This window comes from Mobula hypostoma, chromosome 11, assembly GCF_963921235.1.
Source record: "Mobula hypostoma chromosome 11, sMobHyp1.1, whole genome shotgun sequence".
Lineage (NCBI taxonomy): Eukaryota > Metazoa > Chordata > Chondrichthyes > Myliobatiformes > Myliobatidae > Mobula > Mobula hypostoma.
Window position 1 is genome coordinate 39,844,473 of NC_086107.1, and position 20,494 is coordinate 39,864,966.

The 20,494-nt window shown below is 44.0% G+C and overlaps 1 protein-coding gene across 6 annotated transcripts in view; it reads left to right on the plus strand.

Moving 5' to 3' along the window:
• Positions 1–20,494, plus strand: part of dennd2b (DENN domain containing 2B) — a 521,803-nt gene that overhangs the window by 139,233 nt on the left and 362,076 nt on the right. Inside the window, exon 1 of one of the 6 annotated variants that reach the window (XM_063061876.1) lies at positions 15,963–16,360. The exons of the other annotated variants lie outside the window; for them this stretch is intronic. The gene's annotated coding sequence lies outside the window, so the exon portion shown is untranslated. Of the gene's footprint in view, positions 1–15,962; positions 16,361–20,494 lie in introns of those variants that run through there. 6 annotated transcript variants of the gene reach the window in all.

Here is a 20,494-nt window from a genome sequence, read left to right on the forward strand (position 1 = left end):
ACTTTATTTTCAATCGCGATCATGATTATTTTCGTGAACAGAAACACTGCGGATTCAGAGCTCCGCCGCCGGGTACTAACATCCACCATACTGAGACAGGTTAAGTAAGGTCCAGGGTTCTGCTGGGTCCTAAGGTCCACCGCATTTAGACAGGTTGAATAAGGGACCTGAGCATCCGCGTTTTTTGGTATCCGTGAGGGATTGGTTCCGGAACCAATCCCTCGTGGATAAGGAGGGCTGACTGTATAAGCTGAGAGTTGCCCAAGAAACATGTAACACTTATTCTGAGGTACAAGCTTTGGCCTCACCCAGCAGATAGACTCCCCTGTGGTGTAGCTGGAGGTTTCTCATCTCAGTCCTAGAAGGCTTACCCTGTTTTCCAAGACTGGGACCCTAGTTTCAAGATCCATCGGCCATGGGAGATGTGCTCTATCATCAGCCAGTGGGAATATTGGTTGCAGAATCAGAATCAGGTTTACTCTCATGGGCGTATTATTTATTTAGATTATGAAGAGATGCAGTCCTCTTTTATTGTCATTTAGTAATGCATGACAAAACACAGGACAGACCAAGACTGAAAAAAACTAACAAAACCACATAGTTATAACATATAGTTACAACAGTGCAACAATACCATAACTTGATGAAGAAGTCCGTGAGCACAGTAAAGTTCAAAGTCTCTCAAATGTCCCACATCTCACGCAGACGGAGAGAAGGAAGAAAAGCTCTCCCTGCCATACCCGACCACAGTCCAACTCTGAGTCATCCGAACACTTCGAGCTCTGATCAGCTCTCCGACACAGAGTACTGAGCGCCATCACTATCTGAACGATTCGACCACCTTCTCGGTCGCCAACAGCAGGCAAAGCCGGGGATTTTGAGGCCTACCCTCCGAAAGATTCCCAACCGCACAGTAACGACAGCAGCGAATGAGCGTTTCAGAAATTTTTCCAGATGTTCCTCTGTGCTTTCACGTCCATCTTCGTCAAATCAGAATTGTCCACGGCCCCTATTTAACAGATATGATATCATTTTTCATCGGAGGGCTGCTTCTCTTCTCCTCCCATCTATGAAATGAAATTTGTTATTTTGTGGCAGCAGTTCAGAGCAAGACTTAAAAATTACTATATGTTATAATAAAATGTAGTGTAGAAGAGGAATAATGAGGTCACATTCATGGTCCATTCAGAAACCTAATCGCACAGGAGAAGAAGCTGATCTCCATAAGATCTCCATTAGATCTCCATAACAAGCAGTGATGCAACCAGTCAGAATGATCTCCACAGTACATCTGTCGAAATTTCTCTTTGTTGACATACCAAGCTTTCTCCAATGCCCTGCATAATTGTAGTACATCTTTTCTCAAGTACTCAAAACTTTTTGCAATGAAGGCCAACATTGCCTTTTTAGCAGCATGTTTTCCTTCAGTGACCAGTGTACAAGGACAGACTGATTCCTTCGTCCGTCAACAATTCTCAATACTTCACCATTTAAATAATCCTCTGCCTGTTTAACTGTATGACTTCACTTCTGCCACATATTTGCCCGTTTATTCAATTTGTTAAAATAGTCTTGAAATCTCTTTACCGCCTTTTGTCACTGCTCGCAATATCACCCAGGTTTTTTCTGTCATCAACAATCTTTTAAATAATGTCTTCAAAATTTCAGATTATCGATGTATGTTATGAATGCTAGGCCTTAAATTCTGATTGATTCTCCAGTGTCCCACCTGAAAAAAATCAATTTGTTTTCCCATCCTCTCTGTTTCCATCAAATTTCAGTCCATGCTCCAATCCCATGTTTTTTTAATTTTGCACTCTAACTTCTCATTCTTTAAGTATCTTTAGCTGAGGAAGGGACTCATTTACATCATTGAGGATAAAAACAAAGACACCTTTCATAACCCCATTCCTCAAGCAAACATGAAAGGGCTTTCATTGCACTTCTGAATATAAATAATGTTACTTCTTTAGAATATTCAGATTACTGGCACGTTTAAGTTAGAAGGTAACTTCATGCCTCATGCCATGTATCAGGAGTTAATGTTTTATTCATGAAAATAGAGTGAACACAAGTTAATTATTGTGTTGAAACTTTAGTTAACATCAGTGTAAGATGACGAGAGAAAAGAGGCTTTGAAGTTTACAGAGTTTTAAAACATCTAGAACAAGGTAACGTATTTGCATTTATTCACTTACAGTGCAGGGAATAAGTTAATTTTTCAGAACTTGGAATCAGTATTAAGTGTACAAAACACTAGAAATAAATTACTGGCCTTGAATTTCAGTGCACCATTTTGTTTGTTGCGTCACCCTAACACAGTTTGTGGAAATCACATGAAGAGCAAGAACCTCAATTACAAGGTTCACAGAACAACACTGTCAGGTTTCTCTGTATAACGTGGGGCTGAAACTGAGATTGCCAGCTTTCGCTCACATTCTCTAACGATATGCTGCTTGTCTCAGCACGTGTTCTTGCTGAAGCTATGTCTTCAGCGATGAATGGCAAGACAAGGAACACTTTCTTCATGTAAACTCAAGAAAATCTGCAGATGCTGGAAATTCAAGCAACACACACAAAATGCTGGTGGAACGCAGCAGGCCAGGCAGCATCTATAGGCAGAAGTACAATCAACGTTTCAGATCGAGACCCTTAGTCAGGACTAATGGAAAAAAGGGATAGTAAGAGATTTGAAAGTGGGAGGGGGAGGGGGAGACCCAAAATGATAGGAGAAGACAGGAGGGGGAGGGATGTAGCTAAGAGCTGGGAAGTTGATTGGCAAAAGGGACACAAGGCTGGAGAAGGGGGAGTATCATAGGACAGAAGGCCTTGGAAGAAAGAAAGGGGGAGGGGAGCAGAGCGGAAGGTGGAGAACAGGCAAAGAGTTATTGTGAGAGGGAAAGACAGAAAAAAAAATTTAAAATTAGGGATGGGGTAAGAGGGGGAGGAGGGGCATTAACAGAAGTTAGAGAATCAGTGTTCATGCCGTCTGGTTGGAGGCTACCCAGACGGAATATAAGGTGTTGTTCCTCCAACTTGAGTGTGGCTTCATCTCAACAGTAGAGGAGGCCATGGATTGACATATTGGAATGGGAACGGGACGTGGAATTAAAATGTGTGGCCACTGGGAGATCCTGCTTTCTCTGGTGGACAGAGCGTAGGTGTTCAGCAAAGTGGTCTCCCAGTCTGCGTCGAGTCTCGCCAATATAAAGAAGGCCACACCACGAGCAGCAGACGCAGTATATCATACTAGCAGACTCACAGGTGAAGTGTCGCCTCACCTGGAAGGACTGTCTGGGGCCCTGAATGGTGGTGAGGGAGGAAGTGTAAGGGCAGGTGTAGCACTTGTTCCGCTTACAAGGATAAGTGCCGGGAGGGAGATCAGTGGGAAGGGATGCGGGGGTACGAATGGACAAGGGAGTCGCTTAGGGAGTGTTCTCTGCAGAATCGGGGGGGAAGGAAAGATGTGCTTGGTGGTGGGATCCCATTGGAGATGGCGGAAGTTACGGAGAATTATATGTTGGACAGGGAGGCTGGTGGGGTGGTAGGTGAGGACAAGAGGAACCCTAGTGGGGTGGCAGGAGGATGGAGTGAGAGCAGATGTGCGTGAAATGGGAAAGATGCGTTTGAGGGCAGAGTTGATGGTGGAGGAAGGGAAGCCCCTTTCTTTAAAAAAGGAAGACATCTCCTTTGTCCTGGAATGAAAATCCTCATTCTGAGAGCAGATGCAGCAGAGACGGAAGAATTGAGAGAAGGGGATGGCATTTTTACAAGTAACAGGGTGGGAAGAGGAATAGTCCAGGTAGCTGTGAGAGTCTGTGAGCTTAGAGTAGACATCAATAGATAAGCTGTCTCCAGAGATAGAGACAGAGAGATCAAGGAAGGGGAGGGAAGTGTTGGAAATGGACCGGGTAAATTAGAGGGCAGGGTGAAAGTTGGAGGCAATGTTGATGAAGTCAATGAGCTCAGCATGCGTGCAGGAAGCAGCGCCAATGCAGTCATCGATGTAGCGAAGGAAAAGTGGGGGACAGATACCAGTATAGGCTTGGAACATGGATTTTTCCACAAAGCCAACAAAAAGGCAGGCATAAGTGGGACCCATATGGGTACCCATGGCTACACCTCTTTCTTTATGTTACTGAATGAGTGGATACTGCAATAATGTGAGAGAGGGGGGCTGGAGGTATCTGGAGCGGATGGTGAGGAACAGTGCTGAGAATAAGCATGCTCTTAGTGCACACTGATTATGCAGGGCTACAGCCAGTGAGTGCAGTGCCCTTGGCTGGAAAATTGCCCGGGAGATCTGCAAGGATGTGGGTGAATTCAGTAAATCTCTCCACTTGGGGGTCCCTGAATCGTGGGCAGATTTCAGTGCTACTCTGTCATCTTTTAGTGAGATGTGGCAGAAATCAGTAGCCACAGCCGAGGATGAGGAATGTGAGAATGACTGTGAGTATGGCCTCTATAGACAAAGCAGTCAGGGCACACGCTAAATGCAGAAAGATGCCAAGAATAATGTTTGGGTGTTGGCCATTTAAATAGAATTTCTGGGAATTAGTAAAAGTTCAAAGTAAATTTATTATCAACCTACATATAAGTCACCACATAGAGTCATGAGATTCGTTTTCTTGTGGGCATACTCAGTAAATCCAGGAAACACAATAGAATCAGTGAGACACAGGAGCCAACAGGATTGGGGAACCATTCTGCAAAAGTGTGCAGATACAAAAGACGGGAGAAAAAGCAATAAATTTCGAGAACATGAGATGAAGAGTCCTTGAAAGGTGGTCTATAGGATAGGGTGTGGGAGTAGTTCAGTGATGGGGGAAATGAAGCTGAATGAAGTTATCCCTGTGTTTTCAGAAGCCTGATGGCTGAGGGGTAATAACTGTTCCTGAATCTGGTGGTGAGAGTCCTAAGGCTCCTGTACTTTCTTCCTGATGGCAGCAGCGAGTAAAGAGCATGTCCTGGGGGGTGCTGGATGTCCCTGATGATGGATGCTGTGCCAGTGCTCAGTTATAAGAAATATTGTTTTATTATGAGGTTGAAAATCACTGCACTTGAATTTTTCTTTTGATTTACTCCGGACGTTTTCTGCTGGAAAGAAAATGCTTGAAAGAACAAAAACACTGCAGAGCTCCCTGTGTGGCACCACTGCATTGATCTACATGACGGAGATTGGAGGACTGCTTTGTCAAGCACCTTTGATCTGTCTGCCACAGAAGGTGGGATTTCTTAGTGACCACCCATTTTAATTCTACTTCTCATTCACATTCCGACATGTCGGTCCAGGAACTTCTCTACTGCCACGATGAGGTCACTCTTAGGTTTGAGGTGCAAAGCCTCATATTGCTTCTGGGAAGCCTCCAACCTGATGGCATGAACATTGATTTCTCTAACTTCCAGTAATTTCTCCCCCGTTCTCCTCTCTTTTTCCATTCTGTTTCTGACTCCCCTCGTACCCCTTCTCCTCACCTGCCCATCATCTCCTTCTGGTGCCCTTCCTCCTTTCCTTTCTCCCATGGTCCACTCTTCTCTCATGTCAGATTTCTTCTTTAGCCCTTTACTTTACCTCTTCCACCTATCACCTCCCAACCTCTCACTTTATTCACCCACTCCCCAACCCATCAGCCTCCCCCTCGCAACCTGGCTTCACCTGTCACTTGCTACTTCTTCCCCCGCCCCCCCACCCTCCTTCTCTCTCTGGCTTCATCCTTCTTCCCGTCCAGCCCTGATGAAGTGTTTTGGCCTGAAACACTGACTGTTTATTCCTCTCCATAGATGCTGCCTGACCTGTTGAGTTCCTCCAGCATTTTGTGTTTGTTGATAAGGAGATGCTACTGGCCAGGTGTTGATGGTTCCCAGAAGTGTACAGTAACTTGCAAACTGAGTTAACCCAATTTTAATACCATTGGACTTGTTGTTTGGAATGAATTTCTAGCCCAGTGCCTTAAGAATTAACATATTTCAAGGGAATGATAGTGCTGGAAGTGTTAGCGTTTCTCTGTATAATTTTTAAGAAGGAAAGGCACATTGCAGTCTAGTCAGAAACAAAATGAGGGGAGAGCAACAGAATGGCCTGAGAAGAATGCAAGCAGAATGGAGAACCCTTATAAAAGGAAAAATTTGAAAGACTACATTAAAATGGAGGTGCTTTGAAGAACAGAATTGCAAGTATAAATGTATTTAAGTTCTTAAATTTTGGAATGACAGTCCTCATTTTTCATTTCGGGTCGATAGAAAGTGTTTCGAGGTAAAAGATGTTGTTGCCCTGTTACAGAATAGAACACTCGCATGCAATCTGAGCCAAGCATGACCCGTCAATGTGTCAGGCTCTTGTTGATTTGACTGGAAGCACAATACATTCTGCTGAAGCATTTGGATTTGGGTTGCATTACATTATCCGTGCCAGCCCAGCTTAGTGCTTTAACCAGGTCAATTTCAATTGGGGTCACTGGGTCAGCGGTTGTGTGGTATGGGCGCTGGGCCAGCGAGTGAATGTGGGCTTGAAGAAGAATGGGAGAATTAATGTGGATGTTGACGTAAAGCTTGGCTCTGATCAGTGGTCGTATGTGATCTCTCTAGAGTGACTTTGGAATGAGGATGGTTTCTTTCCACTCTGGTTCTGACTGAACTGACAAGGGCAATGTGGGAATCACAGATTTTTCCGCAGATTGTGCAGAAGGCAGATGGATGAAGAGGATGAGCAGATGAGAAGACCATATGACATAAGGGCAGAATTAGGCCATTCAGCCCAATGAGTCTGTTCTGTCATTCTGTAATGGCTGATCCCGAATCCATCTCAACCCCATTAATCAGCCTTCTCGCCCTATCCTTTGATGCCCTGACCGACCAGGAAACTATCAACTTCTGACTAAATATATCCATGGATTTGGCCTCCACCACAACCTGTGGCAGAGCATTCTACAGATTCTAGTGCCCTTGAAATAAATGCCAATATTGCATTTGCTTTCTTTACCACATACTCAACCTGTAAATTAACCTTCTGGGAGTCTTGCACGAGGACTCCCAAGTCCCTCTGAACCTCTGATGTCTAGACCTTCTCCCCATTTAGATAATAGTCCACACTATTGTTCTTTTTCTTAAAGTGGATTATCATACATTTCCCAACACAGTATTCCATCTACCACTTTTTGCCCATTCTTTCAACTTAACTAAGCCCTGCTGCAATGCATTGCTTCCTCAGCACTACCTACCCCTCCACCTGTCTTCATCTCATCCGCAAGCTTTGCCACAAAGCCATCAGTTCCATTATCGAAATCATTGGCAAACAATGTAAAAATTAGTGGTCCCAATACTGACCCCTGGGGAACACCACTAGTCACTGGCAGCCAACCAAAAAAGGTCCCTTTATTCCCACTCGCTGCCTCCTGCCTGTCAGCCATTCCGCTATCCATGCCAGTATATTTCCTGTACAGCCGTAGGATTTTATCTTGTTAAGCAGCCTCACGTGATACCTTATCAAATGCCTTCTGAAAATCCAAGTAAATGACATCTACTGCCATTGTCCACCTTGCTTGTTATTTCCTCAAAGAATTCTAAAAAATTTGTTAGGCAAGATTTCCCTTTACAGAATCCATGCTGACTTTGACTTATTTTATCATTGGTGTCCAAGTACCTCGAAACCTCATCCTCAATCATAGACTCCAACACTTTCCCAACCTCTGAGGTTAGGCTAACTGGCCTATAATTTTCCCTTCTTTTGCCTTCCTCCCTTCTTAGAGAGTGGAGTGACATTTATAATCTTCCAGACCTCTGTGACTATGCCAGAATCAAGTGATTCTTGAAAGATAATGACTAATGCATCCATTATCTCTTCAGCAACTGGAGTGTAGTCTATCTGGTCCAGGTGACTTAGCTACCTCAAAACCTTTGAATTTGCCTTGCACTTTTTCCTTTGTAATAACAATGGCACTCACTTCTGTTCCCTGACACTTATGGACCTCTGGCACACTGCTAGTGCCTTCCACAGTGGAGACTGATGCAAAGTACCTATTAAGTTCACCTGCCATTTCTTTGTCCCCCATTACTACCTCATCAGCATCATTTTCCAGTGGTCCAATATCAACTTTCACCTCCATTTTATATAACTGAAAAAACTTTTAGAATCCTGCTTTATATTATTGCCTAGTTTGCCCTCTTATTTCATCTTTTCCATTTTTGCAGTTTGTTTTAGTTGATTTTTGTTGAATTTTAAAAGCGTCCCAATCACCCAACTTCCCATTCACTTTTGCTACCTTATGTGCCCTTCCCCTGGCTTTTATGCAGTCCTTAACTTCCCTTGTCAGCCACCGTTGCCGGCCCCTGCCATTTGAGAATACCCTTTTCTTCTGTTGACCATTACTCTGCTGCTGTATTGAAAAATTTTGATGAATTTTATTATTGTTGTCCACCTTTGTGGGGAGGTGGCTCCAAGGTATGGTAAGTGACTCAATTCCCGGAACTTGCCATGAAATTTTAGTGTCAGGTGGTAGTGTAGTGCAGTAGGCATGGGTTGACAGAGGAACTTGCTCTTGTGGACGTTGAGTAAGCTGTGATGATAAAGACTCAGCAGGAAGTGAAAGGGAAGCTTTGCCTGGGTTTCCAGTTTGCCTCAGTGCCCTGGTGAGGAGGAGACACTTACCCGAGTTGGATTAGTAGTTGATGGATCGAGTGGATGAGGGATTCTGCCTGAGCTTGGAGTGTAGTTTTTGGGTGTCATTGTCACACCTGATATAGTTCTGCAAAATGCTGAAAGGGAAGGGTTTGTATGCCAAAGTTTGCTGTGGTTTGTTGTGTGCTTCCTCAGGTCTTGGCTTCAAGTTTACCTCAGAGCCTCAGTCACATGTGATGGTTTGCCATGGGTGGGGGCACCAGGCAAATGTTGCCTGTGGTCAAGGAGTGCTTTTCTGGTGTTGATATCAAATTTAGTCAGGTTGGTGACATGCACCTGGGATGTTTATTTATTTATTTAGCGATACAGTGTGGAACAGGCCCTTCTGGCCGAACGAGCTGCAACCCCCAGCATCCCGTGTATTAACCCCAGCCTAATCACAGGTCAATCTACAGCAACAAGTTAACCACTAACCACATCTTTAGAATGTGGGAGGAAATCGGAGCACCCAGAGGAAACCCACACGCTTATGGGAAGAAGGTACAAACTTCTTACAGAGGACACTGGAATTGAACTCCAAATTGCAAATTCCCAAGCTGTAATGGCGTTGCACTAACCATTACGCTGCCATGGTGCCCACGTAGAGTGAAAGTATTTTGGAATGTCTGTCTTAGGCAAAGATGTCAAATCTGATTAGGTTTCTGTGTCCTCAGGCTTGTTTGGGTTTCAGTCTGGGAATGCTTGGCTTAGATTTGGATTGGGATCTAATTTTATACCTGTATATTTTTTCTATTATACAGGGAACACAGCAGATGTATCAGAGGAAATAAGGATTTTGTAAATTTCTAAAACATGTTTTGTGCATGGTGGGCTGCAGAAAGGAAGAACGGAAAACAAAGCGACGGTGGCAATGAACACAGCCCAGGAATTAATTAGTAAACTTTATAGGAAGGCTGAGAGGGAGTAGGGGGAGGGAGATGGGTGTTGGAGAACTTCTCTATACTTTGCATGTTTGTTTTTACTTGGGCTTATGTAGTCACCATTCGATTTAGAAGTGATTACTTTTGTTATCTAATAGTGCTTAAAAGTTGCTTTGTATTTAACTGCACTTAAAAGTGACAAAGAAGGGTACAGATCCTAAGTTATTGTGTGTAGATGCACCATGTCTGATGTTTCCTTGTTGTACCAGACACCCTAAGGTGAATCTGAAAATTTTGTTTTCTAATCAGATTTCTTCTGTGTGCTCAGTATGTTGCTGGTGACCTGCTTAAAGCAGATAGTTAATTACTGTACGAAGAATTTAATGTAAAATACCAACCTTTCCAGACAAGAATTTCTACAGAGTGTGTGGTAATCTTGGAAGATGATGAGAAATATCATGAACTTCTGATCAAGAAACTTCTCTGGGAATTCCATGATTTTATGCAAAAGTTATGGTGGTTAATGAGGCAAGCCTAATAATCATAGAATTTGGCATATTTCCATTAACTCTGTAACTCCCCCAGAGTTCTGCCTCCTTCCTTGGCCCAACCAGACTTCCTTATGGAGTGTGAGATCCTTAAACTCAACAGCAATGCTGTAGAAAGGATTAGAATATTATGATTATGAGGACACGCAGTCCTCTTTTATTGTCATTTAGTAATACATGCATTAAGAAATGATACAATGTTTTTCCAAAATGATATCACGGAAACACATGACGAACTGACTTAAAAACTAACGAAAAGCACATAATTATAACATATAGTTACAACAGTGCAAAGCAATACCATAATTCGATAAGAACAGACCATGGCATGGTAAAAGTCTCAAAGTCTCTCGAAAGTCCCATCATCTCACACAGATGGTAAACCTCCAGTGCTGCCAACTTGTCGATGCAGCATACTGGAAGCATCCGACCACAGTCTGGCTCCGAGTCCATCCGAAAACTCCGAGCCTCCGACCAGCTCTCCGACACCGAGCACCGAGCACCATCTCTGCTGAGTGCTTCGACCCCAGCCCCGGCAACAGGCAGTAGGCAAAGCCGAGGATTTGGGGCCTTCGTCTCCGGAGATTCTCGATCGCACAGTAGCAGTGGCAGTGAAGCAGGCATCATACTGAGTTTGTGATTTCTTGTAAATTGGAGGCAGGGTGAGTAATTGGTCACATTATGATGCATTGATTGCATTAATCTTTTCCCAAAAAACAAAGTCAGTTTTGTTGAAGTGATGTTACTGTCTTTTGAAGGGTTATAATTAGATTATCGCTTTACGTTACTGGACACTAATTCTTCAGTTAACCCAACAAGCCCCTGTGCTGTGTCTGCCACCATTCCTCTGCCAGCATAATGTACTGTTTTCTACCTATTCAGTTAAGCTGAATAGATTGGCAAGACCTGGTCTTGGCCACGGTGGAAGTAAGATTGCTAAAATTAGTTGCTATGACGAGGCAAAGGAAACTTGTCTGATGTGGAATGAATGGTGACTCGGACTAAGGGAGTATCTTTGATAGGATGAGGTGAGGATTGTTTTGGTGATGAAATGAAGATGAAGCCGTTTGGTGTTAATTAAGGAAGTTAGAGAGCGGAAACAAACTAAATAAACATAACAAGCATTTAAACATAGTGGAGTGCTGGTCAAAGCCATGTGAAATGTCATGAAATGCCTAGCAGTTCAGGCTGGCTGCTTTGTGCTAATGAGGACCAAGGTTAGCTGAGACAAACATCTCATCTTCAGTCTAATGTGCTGCAGCTTCACAGACTCTATAAATTCAATGATTTCAGATACTCACTTACTGTGTATCAGAACTGTCCAGTTCTGGTGTGGGTTATTCACCTGTAATTCATCATTTTTTCCCCTCTTTTCTGATCTGATGCACATCTCCAGTACAGGTGTGCATTTAACAACTTTTAAATGTCCCTTTGTTTGTAATCTCCCTGTCTGAGGACTGTCATCAATATGTCAATCATATGACATCATCACATCTTATTTATTGATTGAGATACAGCGTGGAACGGGCCTTGCTGGTCCTTTGAGCCATGCTGGCCAGCAATCCTCCAATTTAGTCCCAGCCTAGTCATGGGACCATTTACAAAGACCAATTACTCTACCAGCTGGTACATCTGTGAGAGGAATCCCACACGGTCACGGGAAGAACGTACAATCTCCTTACAGACAGCAGCAGGAATTGAACCCAGGTCGCTGATACTGTAAAGCGTTGTGCTAACCACTACGCTACCGTACCAGCCTGATCACAATGGCAATCCTGACCTCACCAATTCAGAGCGATTCTTTTATCCTCTTCACCTTACCCTGGAAAGCTGGTTTGCCTTCTCCTTTTCGCAAAGGTTTTAAAACCTGAAACATAGACTTTGTTTCTTTGTGACAGACGCTGCCTGACCTGTGTTTCTGATTGCGCTTCAGAGTTTCAGCATCTGACTTCTTGACAAATAGTGAAATCAAGTTACCTAATTTTGTGATGAATCCTATTGATACCCCCTTTATTCCCTCTGCAACTAACTTGTTTTACCTTCACAGTGTTTTCAGTGTTTTCACATTGATTTTCAGAGACAGGTTTGTGTAGTACCACTTAGTGAGGTCGCATTTGCTGGCAAGCCATACCTCCATTTTAAACTGGATGCTTGATACTCTCATTGCCTTTCCTCTCCATTGTCTCTGAATAATACAGTGGTGGATGGAGGATCCGGATTTGTGCTTTGTGTCTTACTTTATTTCAGAATTCTGAAGGAAAACTCAAATCTCAGACCTCTACTGCCTTGTGGCGATATCCACTCTTGGGAATGGCTTCGGGAGTAATCCCTGAGGAAAGATTTGGAGCTGGAGCCCCTAAGGCCATCCTGCATTGAGTTCAACACTGACTGGCAAAGCCACAGGTGCCAAAGTGTGCCGGTCTCTGCCATTCCTTTGGATTCATCAGCTGTGCGGAGAGGGGGAGCCTTCTGCATAGGCAATAGCTTGCCCTCCGTATCGTACAGCCCTGGCTTGCGTATCAACCATGGACACAATATCCGTGGTTGACCCTGACCAATGGAGGGCTTTGTTTCAAACATTATTTCATTGGTTTTGAAGTGCTCTTGGAAACACTGAAGGTAAACTGGGTTTAAATAAATACAGGCTTTTCTTTTCTAAAGGTTTCCTCAGGCATATTATTGAATAAAATAGTCAATCATGCCTAATGTAATGTTAAGACAGGTGAGATGAGCTTAAAACATTAGCCTAAAGGAAGCCCAGGGGTTTAAGGAGGGCACTCAGGTGTTTTAGATTAGATAGCAGTGATGAACTGCTAGATGAGTGAGGCTGGAATCTTGTTCAGTATATAGTGTTGCTGCCTGCATCGGGGGGCAGACCTGACTGTACCCATTTTCTCCTGGTACTAATGGAAAGGATGTAGGCTGAGGTATGTATCAGCTCTTGCCAAAGTTACAAAGCTGTACTCTTGCCATACAATTTGTGTAATTGTGCCAATGGTGCCATTTTATGAAGTGATCTATTGTGTTTCATAAGAAGGAAGCCCAGCAAATGTTGTTCTGATATTCCAGGAGATCCTGGGATTTGAGATCAGGTCATTATCAATGGTGCCGGCTGATAGGCAGAGGTACAGTCACTTTGCTACCTTCATGAATTATTCAAGCCAGAATCTGAAAGCTAGTTTCTTACCTCACTTGTAGAAATGATAAAATAGTCTGCATACCAGTTACAAAGCCAGTGCAATTATTATGTTTACCCAGGTTACAAATGAACAAACTTCTTGATAATCTGACTTCATCCATTAATTTTAAAAATTATTTTACAATCTAGGAATGCTAATGTCTCCAATTAATCATTAATGATTGGATACAGTATATATGTTCCATTAGTTCTATGAAACAGAAGAATTGTATCAGTTGTATGTAGAATGATACAGTGTGGGTTGAACATTCCAGATGGAGAAATTGGCTTGACTGTTCTCAGGATCAGAACCCAAGGTCTATTTATAATTGATTCCATCTTCTTGAATTGTCGCCTTTTTGGGTAGAATCTGTGTTATCATTGGGTCTTGTAGTTTCTGACTCTGTGAATCTCTTCTGGGTGCCCCTTTTCCAATGGTACGCAGATTGGTTGGTTAATTGACCACTGCAAATTGCCCCTAGTATGCTGCTAAGTAGTAGAAGCTGGGGCATTGATGGGAAAGTAGGGAAATACTTTCCCACAGCCACCTGGACTATACCTTGTCCCACCCTACCCTGCCCCTGCTACTTGTAAAAACACCATTCCCTTCCCTCAATTCCTCCGTCTTCACTGCATCTACTCTCAGGATGAGGCTTTTCACTCTGAAGGAGATGTCCTCCTTTTTCAGAGAAAGGGGCATCCCTTCCTGCACCATCAACGCTGCCCTCAACCACATCTCTTCCATTTCACGCACATCTGCTCTTACCCCATCTTCCCGCCACCCTACCAGGGATAGGGTTCCTCTTGTCCTCACCTACCACCCCACCAGGCTCCGTGTCCAGCACATAATTCACTGAAACATCCGCCACCTCCAACTGGATCCCACCACTAAGCACATCTTTCTCTGCCCCCCCCACCTCACTTTCCCACTTTCTGCTTTCTGCAGGGATCACTCCCTACGTGACTCCCTTGTCCATTTGTCCCTCCCCAAGTGCCACACCTGCTCCTACACCTCCTTCCTTGCTGCCACTCAGGGCCCCAAACAATCCTTCCAGGTAAGGCAACACTTCACCTGTGAATCTGTTTGGGTCATTTACTGTGTTCGGGGCTCCCAGTGTGGCCTCCTGAATATCGGTGAGACATGACATAGATTGGGAGACCACTTTGCCGAGCGTCTATGCTCCGTCCGCCAGAACAAGTGGGATCTCCCAGTGGCCACCCATTTTAATTCCACTTCCCATTCCCATTCTGATATGTCCATCCATGGTGTCCTCCATTTTTAGGATAAGGCCACACTTAGGTTGGAGGAACAACACCTTATATTCCGTTTGGGTAGCCTCCAACCTGATGGCATGAACATCGATTTCTCAAACTTCCAATAATGCCTCCCCCTCACCATTTTCCATTCCCTTTTCCCTCTCTCATGTTATCTCCTTGCCCGCCCATCACCTCCCTCTGGTGCTCTTCCCCTCCCCCTTTTTTTCTTTCATCCATGGCCTTCTGTCAACTTCCTAGCTCTTTGTTTCATCCCTCCCCCTCCAAGTTTCACTTATCGCCTGGTGTTCCTCTCTGCCCTCCCCCCAACTTTCAAATCTACTCCTGTCCTGCCGAAGGGTTTCAACCCAAAACACCAACTGTACTTTTTTCCATAGATGTTGCCTGGCCTGCTGAGTTCCTCCAGCATTTATGTGTGTTGTAGGGAAAATAAGAAATGGGGTTAATATATGATCTATACAAGTGGGTGGCTAATGTCTGGCATTGATTTGGTGGGCTGAAGGGCCTGTTTCTCTGACTCTGAGAGCTGGCATAGAATTGACAAGTTTGATTCTCCTGTGTTGGTGGTGCCTGAAAGGAGGATGCTGTCTAAGTTGCATGCCATCTTGGACAATGTCTCCCATCCACTACAGAATGTACTGGTTGGGCACAGGAGTACATTCAGCCAGAGACTCATTCCACCGAGACGCAACACAGAGCATCATAGGAAGTCATTCCTGCCTGTGGCCATCAAACTTTACAACTCCTCCCTTGGATGGTCAGACACCCTGAGCCAATAGGCATAATTTACATACTACTATTTAACTATTTATGGTTTTATTACTATTTAATTATTTATGGTGCAACTGTAACAAAAACCAATTTCCCTCAGGATCAATAAAGTATGACTATGACTATGTCATAAAGAAAATGTGAAAGTATTTGAGTTAGCTTGTGTGAGTATCCAAGGTTGAGCACTTAGCTGTCCAGGCCTATTAGCAATCAAAGAACACAAGGTCAAGTCAGAGGACTGCCTATGTGAACAATACACAAAAAAGAAAGTTAGTATCTGCCAGCTTCTTATGCCATCACAATGTATTTGCAAAGTGGAACTATGGATAACGGGAAATGAATCTTAACTGACATTAAACCTGATATATCTAATGTTAATTCCATTGTGTGAGTAGGATTTAGAGTTTTTATAAACTCATGAGTCACAAAAGTCTATCTCAGTAAGTTTCACAAAATAAGTAGCTTGACTGTTGCAGAAAAACCTTCTTTTTCCTGTTGCAATCCACAGAACTAAACCTTGAACTGAAATATATCGCAGCTAATCTCGGTGGGTTAATATGCACAATGACATGCATAGATCTTGACGTAACGTTCAAATTTCCCTGAAATAGGCAAATCGTATTCGGATCCAGACTGTAAGAAAATGCCCTGTGACGACTGAGCTGCGAAATAAAACTGTTGTGTTTAATGAGGAAGGAGGTGGGGGGTCTCCGCATATGAAGAGGGGGAGGATCCTTTCAAAGTCAGCTCTATCCTACAGTCACACTCTGCTTGAGTTTTAACCTAGAAAGCAGCACACGTTTTTTTGTCTTTACTTGAACAAAAATGTTAACTGTTTAGGACTTGGAGCCGAAGAAAAGAAAATGATTGAATTACTTCCATCTGGTTCATATAGTTGTATGAAGAAACTATCTGTTTAAAAGGGCAATGTAGTGAGAGTGTAAGCACATGACATAGCTGGTTAATGAGGACGGCTTTAAAAGCACCATACTCATCGGAATACTGCAGGAATGTCTTAGGAATGTGATCACAGGACTAAACATCCAGCAACATGGTGAGTGGATAATCAGACTATGTTAATAGATTCCTTGTGTGTCCCCTGTTGTAGCACAGCTTGGTATTTAAATAGGACAGATTGTAGTTTTCTTCAAAGCTCTCAGTTTTAACTGTCTCTAGTATCATGAATGTTTTACTTCAAATGAGTTAGATAATCTCAAAATATGTTAATACATTTGCATTGATCTGCGTTAAAAGGAATCAACCCAGAAGCATGACAACACTTGTGAATTGCCCCAGCACATTCTAAGATTGTGTTGGTCATTGACACAAATGATGTATTTCACTGTATGTTTCGATGAGACTGTGGCAAGCAAAGCTAAAGCTTATTAAAGCAAATCTTGTATTCTGATAGGAAATCCATCACCAGCTGGGGCTGATGAATATTTGAAAGTGATGGACGTCAGGAAGGGGGAGGGAAAGTGGTAGATTTTCAACATTAATAGTCGTTTGGAACACGGAAAACAAAGCGATCATTGAGATCGGCAGTATAGATGCCCCCGAGCCATGTGCTTTCTATGATGTTAGTTCTGATGTATCTTTTAAATAGAGTTATTGGCATAATAAGCTTGATCATTCTGTGTGCTGGAGCTGGAGCACTGTCGGCAGGCAAGTTCGGATTTTTATCAGTTAGTGTCATGAGAAACTTCTTTGCAGTTGAAAAACGTGAGATGAATGGCGCAGCTCTGAGTAGCCCGAGGATTCTCCCAGAGCTCCAGCAGTCACACAGCCTGATTAGAATCAGCTGCCTTCTTTCATTCAATGCGGTTTTGCCCGAGGAAAGTCTCTGCTCTGAACATGAACCTTTTTCTGCAAGGGGGGGTCAAACAGAATTGACCCCATCAAGGTTTCACTGTTAATAAACTCGGTGGCCAAATGCTGGCCCTGTAATATCACTGCCTGTATTCTGTGAGAGGTAATTGTGCCTGAACACAGTGGGAACTGAAAAAGGCTGGTTCGACTCCTGCTTGTCATCGTGGCTCAGGTCACCAGAGAGCTTGATCAGAAAGCATATAATTTCCATTTGACCATTTAATTACCAACTCGCAGTATTTATTTTCGCAGGGTAATAGTGGTGAAACTGTGCCATGGTGCACTTGAACGCTCTAACGTTACTCAAAGTTCACTCATCATGTACTGCTGTTCAAAGGCTAACTTATTCCATACAGTTGCATCAGACAATTGCTGGGCTGTTCGAAGTAATGTGGGAACACCTTAAAACAGTGAGCAGTATCTAGACTTCTATTTCAACAGCTGAAATGCTATAATGTAATCATACATTCAGCAAAACTAACATTTTCTGTAATTTTAAGGACTTTGTCTTAAAGTACTTAATTGTGGGTTGACAGATAGGGTTAGCAGTAGTGTTGCAGATTAATACTTCTCAATAGCATGAATGTTTCAAATGAAATGCAAAGAGTTCTCAATGGGAGGGCTGCCAAAATCAGAATGCCTTGTGGTATCTGCAGCTTCTGTATTCATTTGACAGAATGACATATAATTTACTTGGACCCTGCCGGTCTGCATTGTGCCACTTTTGCTAGCTTGGCATCTACTCTGGACATCTATAACAAAGATGTGGAACATCAACGTTTATGGAAAAACTCCAAGGAAATTTCCAGTACATGTTTTTCCAATTATCTTGATGCTTAACACTTGTGCTGAGAAAGGAAGATTTTGCTTTATAGATGCATCTCTTGGCACTACTCTGTAGTGTTCATTACTGCACTCCCTGTCCTCCAATCCGAATCTTGTATTTTCATACACCCTGTACTTTTTTTCCCCAAAAAAGAGGCACCTACTTGGGCTGATTGCTGCTGTGCCAGGAACCTGATGTGAATCCCTGCAGCACTCAAAGTTGATACGTTGTCCCACAGGTCAGCGTGAGAGTTAATATTGAATGTGTCAGAGGAATGGTGTGGCCACTCAGTACTGAGGTACAGGGTTCTACCCTGGTAGGCTCAGTGAGTCTGCTTCCTCACTAGGGACCGGCAGCGTCCGCTCCACAGGTCAGGGTTCCACCCTGGTAGGCTCAGTCAGTCTGCTCCCTCACTAGGGACCGGCAGAGTCCGCTCCACAGGTCAGGGTTCCACCCTGGTAGGCTCAGTCAGTCTGCTCCCTCACTAGGGACCGGCAGCGTCCGCTCCACAGGTCAGGGTTCCACCCTGGTAGGCTCAGTCAGTCTGCTCCCTCACTAGGGACCGGCAGCGTCCGCTCCACAGGTCAGGGTTCCACCCTGGTAGGCTCAGTCAGTCTGCTCCCTCACTAGGGACCGGCAGCGTCCGCTCCACAGGTCAGGGTTCCACCCTGGTAGGCTCAGTCAGTCTGCTCCCTCACTAGGGACCGGCAGCGTCTGCTCCACAGGTTGCTGGACTGTACCAATTTCTCATCTTCTTGCTTTGAATGTCGCCCCTCTCTGTTTCGCTGCACATCTCTCTCTAGCCCAGAGATATCCCTAGGATAACAAGCTCAACTGGCAGAGGGGAGCAGTGGCTTTCAAACTTTATTGTCGCCAAACAATTGATACTAGAACATACAATCATCACAGCGATATTTGATTCTGTGCTTCCCGCTCCCTGGATTACAAATCGATAGTAAATATTAAAAATTTAAATTATAAATCATAAATAGAAAAATGGAAAGTAAGGTAGTGCAAAAAAACCGAGATGCAGGTCTGGATATTTGGAGGGAACGGCCCAGATCCGGGTCAGGATCCGTTCAGCAGTCTTATCACAGTTGGAAAGAAACTGTTCCCAAATCTGGCCGTACGAGTCTTCAAGCTCCTGAGCCTTCTCCCAGAGGGAGGAGGGACGAAAAGTGTGTTGGCTGGGTGGATCGTGTCCTTGATTATCCTGGCAGCACTGCTCCAACAGTGTGCGGTGTAAAGTGAGTCCAAGGATGGAAGATTGGTTTGTGTGATGTGCTGCGCCGTGTTCACGATCTTCTGCAGCTTCTTTCGGTCTTGGACAGGACAACTTCCATACCAGGTTGTGATGCACCCTAGAAGAATGCTTTCTACGGTGCATCTATAAAAATTAGTGAGGGTTTTAGGGGACAGGCCAAATTTCTTTAGTTCTCTCAGGAAGTAAAGGCACTGGTGGGCTTTTTTGGCAGTGAACTCTGCTTGGTTGGACCAGGTCAAGTCACTTGTGATATTGACCTTGTGACAACGGACCAAGTTATCAGAAGATTGATGCCGATAAAAGAGATAAGAGAGAGACAAATGGGGGAAACATTCAGAATGCTAATAAGAGAGAGACGAGAGAGATTAACGAAAAGAGACACAGTTCCGAGTATTGTCAGACCAGTTGCTTTGAACCTGAACTGTTTGAAGTTTGATGGACAGGCGATACCCCAGCAGGGGGATAAAAGGAACAGGTTCGCTAAGGCAAGCGACACACCACGACACCATGAGATAACGAGACCCTGGAAGTGCGTTGTGCCCCCTCACAAGTTGGTGGGAGTTTTTGGAGGTCTGGTCGTGGGACCGACCATAGACGCACAGGGTGAAAAGGTATGATCGGCAGGAACCTGGTGTGTGTGTCCGCCCTTGCCTGGGTGCCGGGTTCACCGCAGAAGAACGATCGTATCCGGAACGGAGGGGTCACAGTTGGTGACCTCAGAAGACATTACAAAGGGCTCGCCTGAAAGCTAACTGCGAGGAATATCAAAGGTCTGTTTGAATCCAATTTGAATATCATCATTCGCTCTCTCTCTTTCTCTCTCTTCCCCCCCCCCCCAACGGCACAACAGTGCTTACTGCGAACTGAGCCAAACTGAACTGAACTCTGCGTCACTTGAGACTGATCATTTTACCCCTAGATTGCGATAGAGCTTGATTGATCCTATTATCCTAGTTCTGTATATGTGTGTTTTATCATTGCTAACCTGTTGCATTTATATCCTTATGTTAGAGTACTGTGTTACTTATTTCTTTAATAAAACTTCCTTAGTTCCAGTAATCCAGACTCCAACTAAGTGGTCCATTTCTGCTGGTTTGGCGACCCAGTTACGGGGTACGTAACATAAGTGGGGTTCTCGTCCGGGATTTTGAATGCTAAATTTGGGACGGGCTAAATTGATTGGGTTAAAATTCCCGAAAGAAAGAAAAGGCAAACAGCAGAAATGGAGA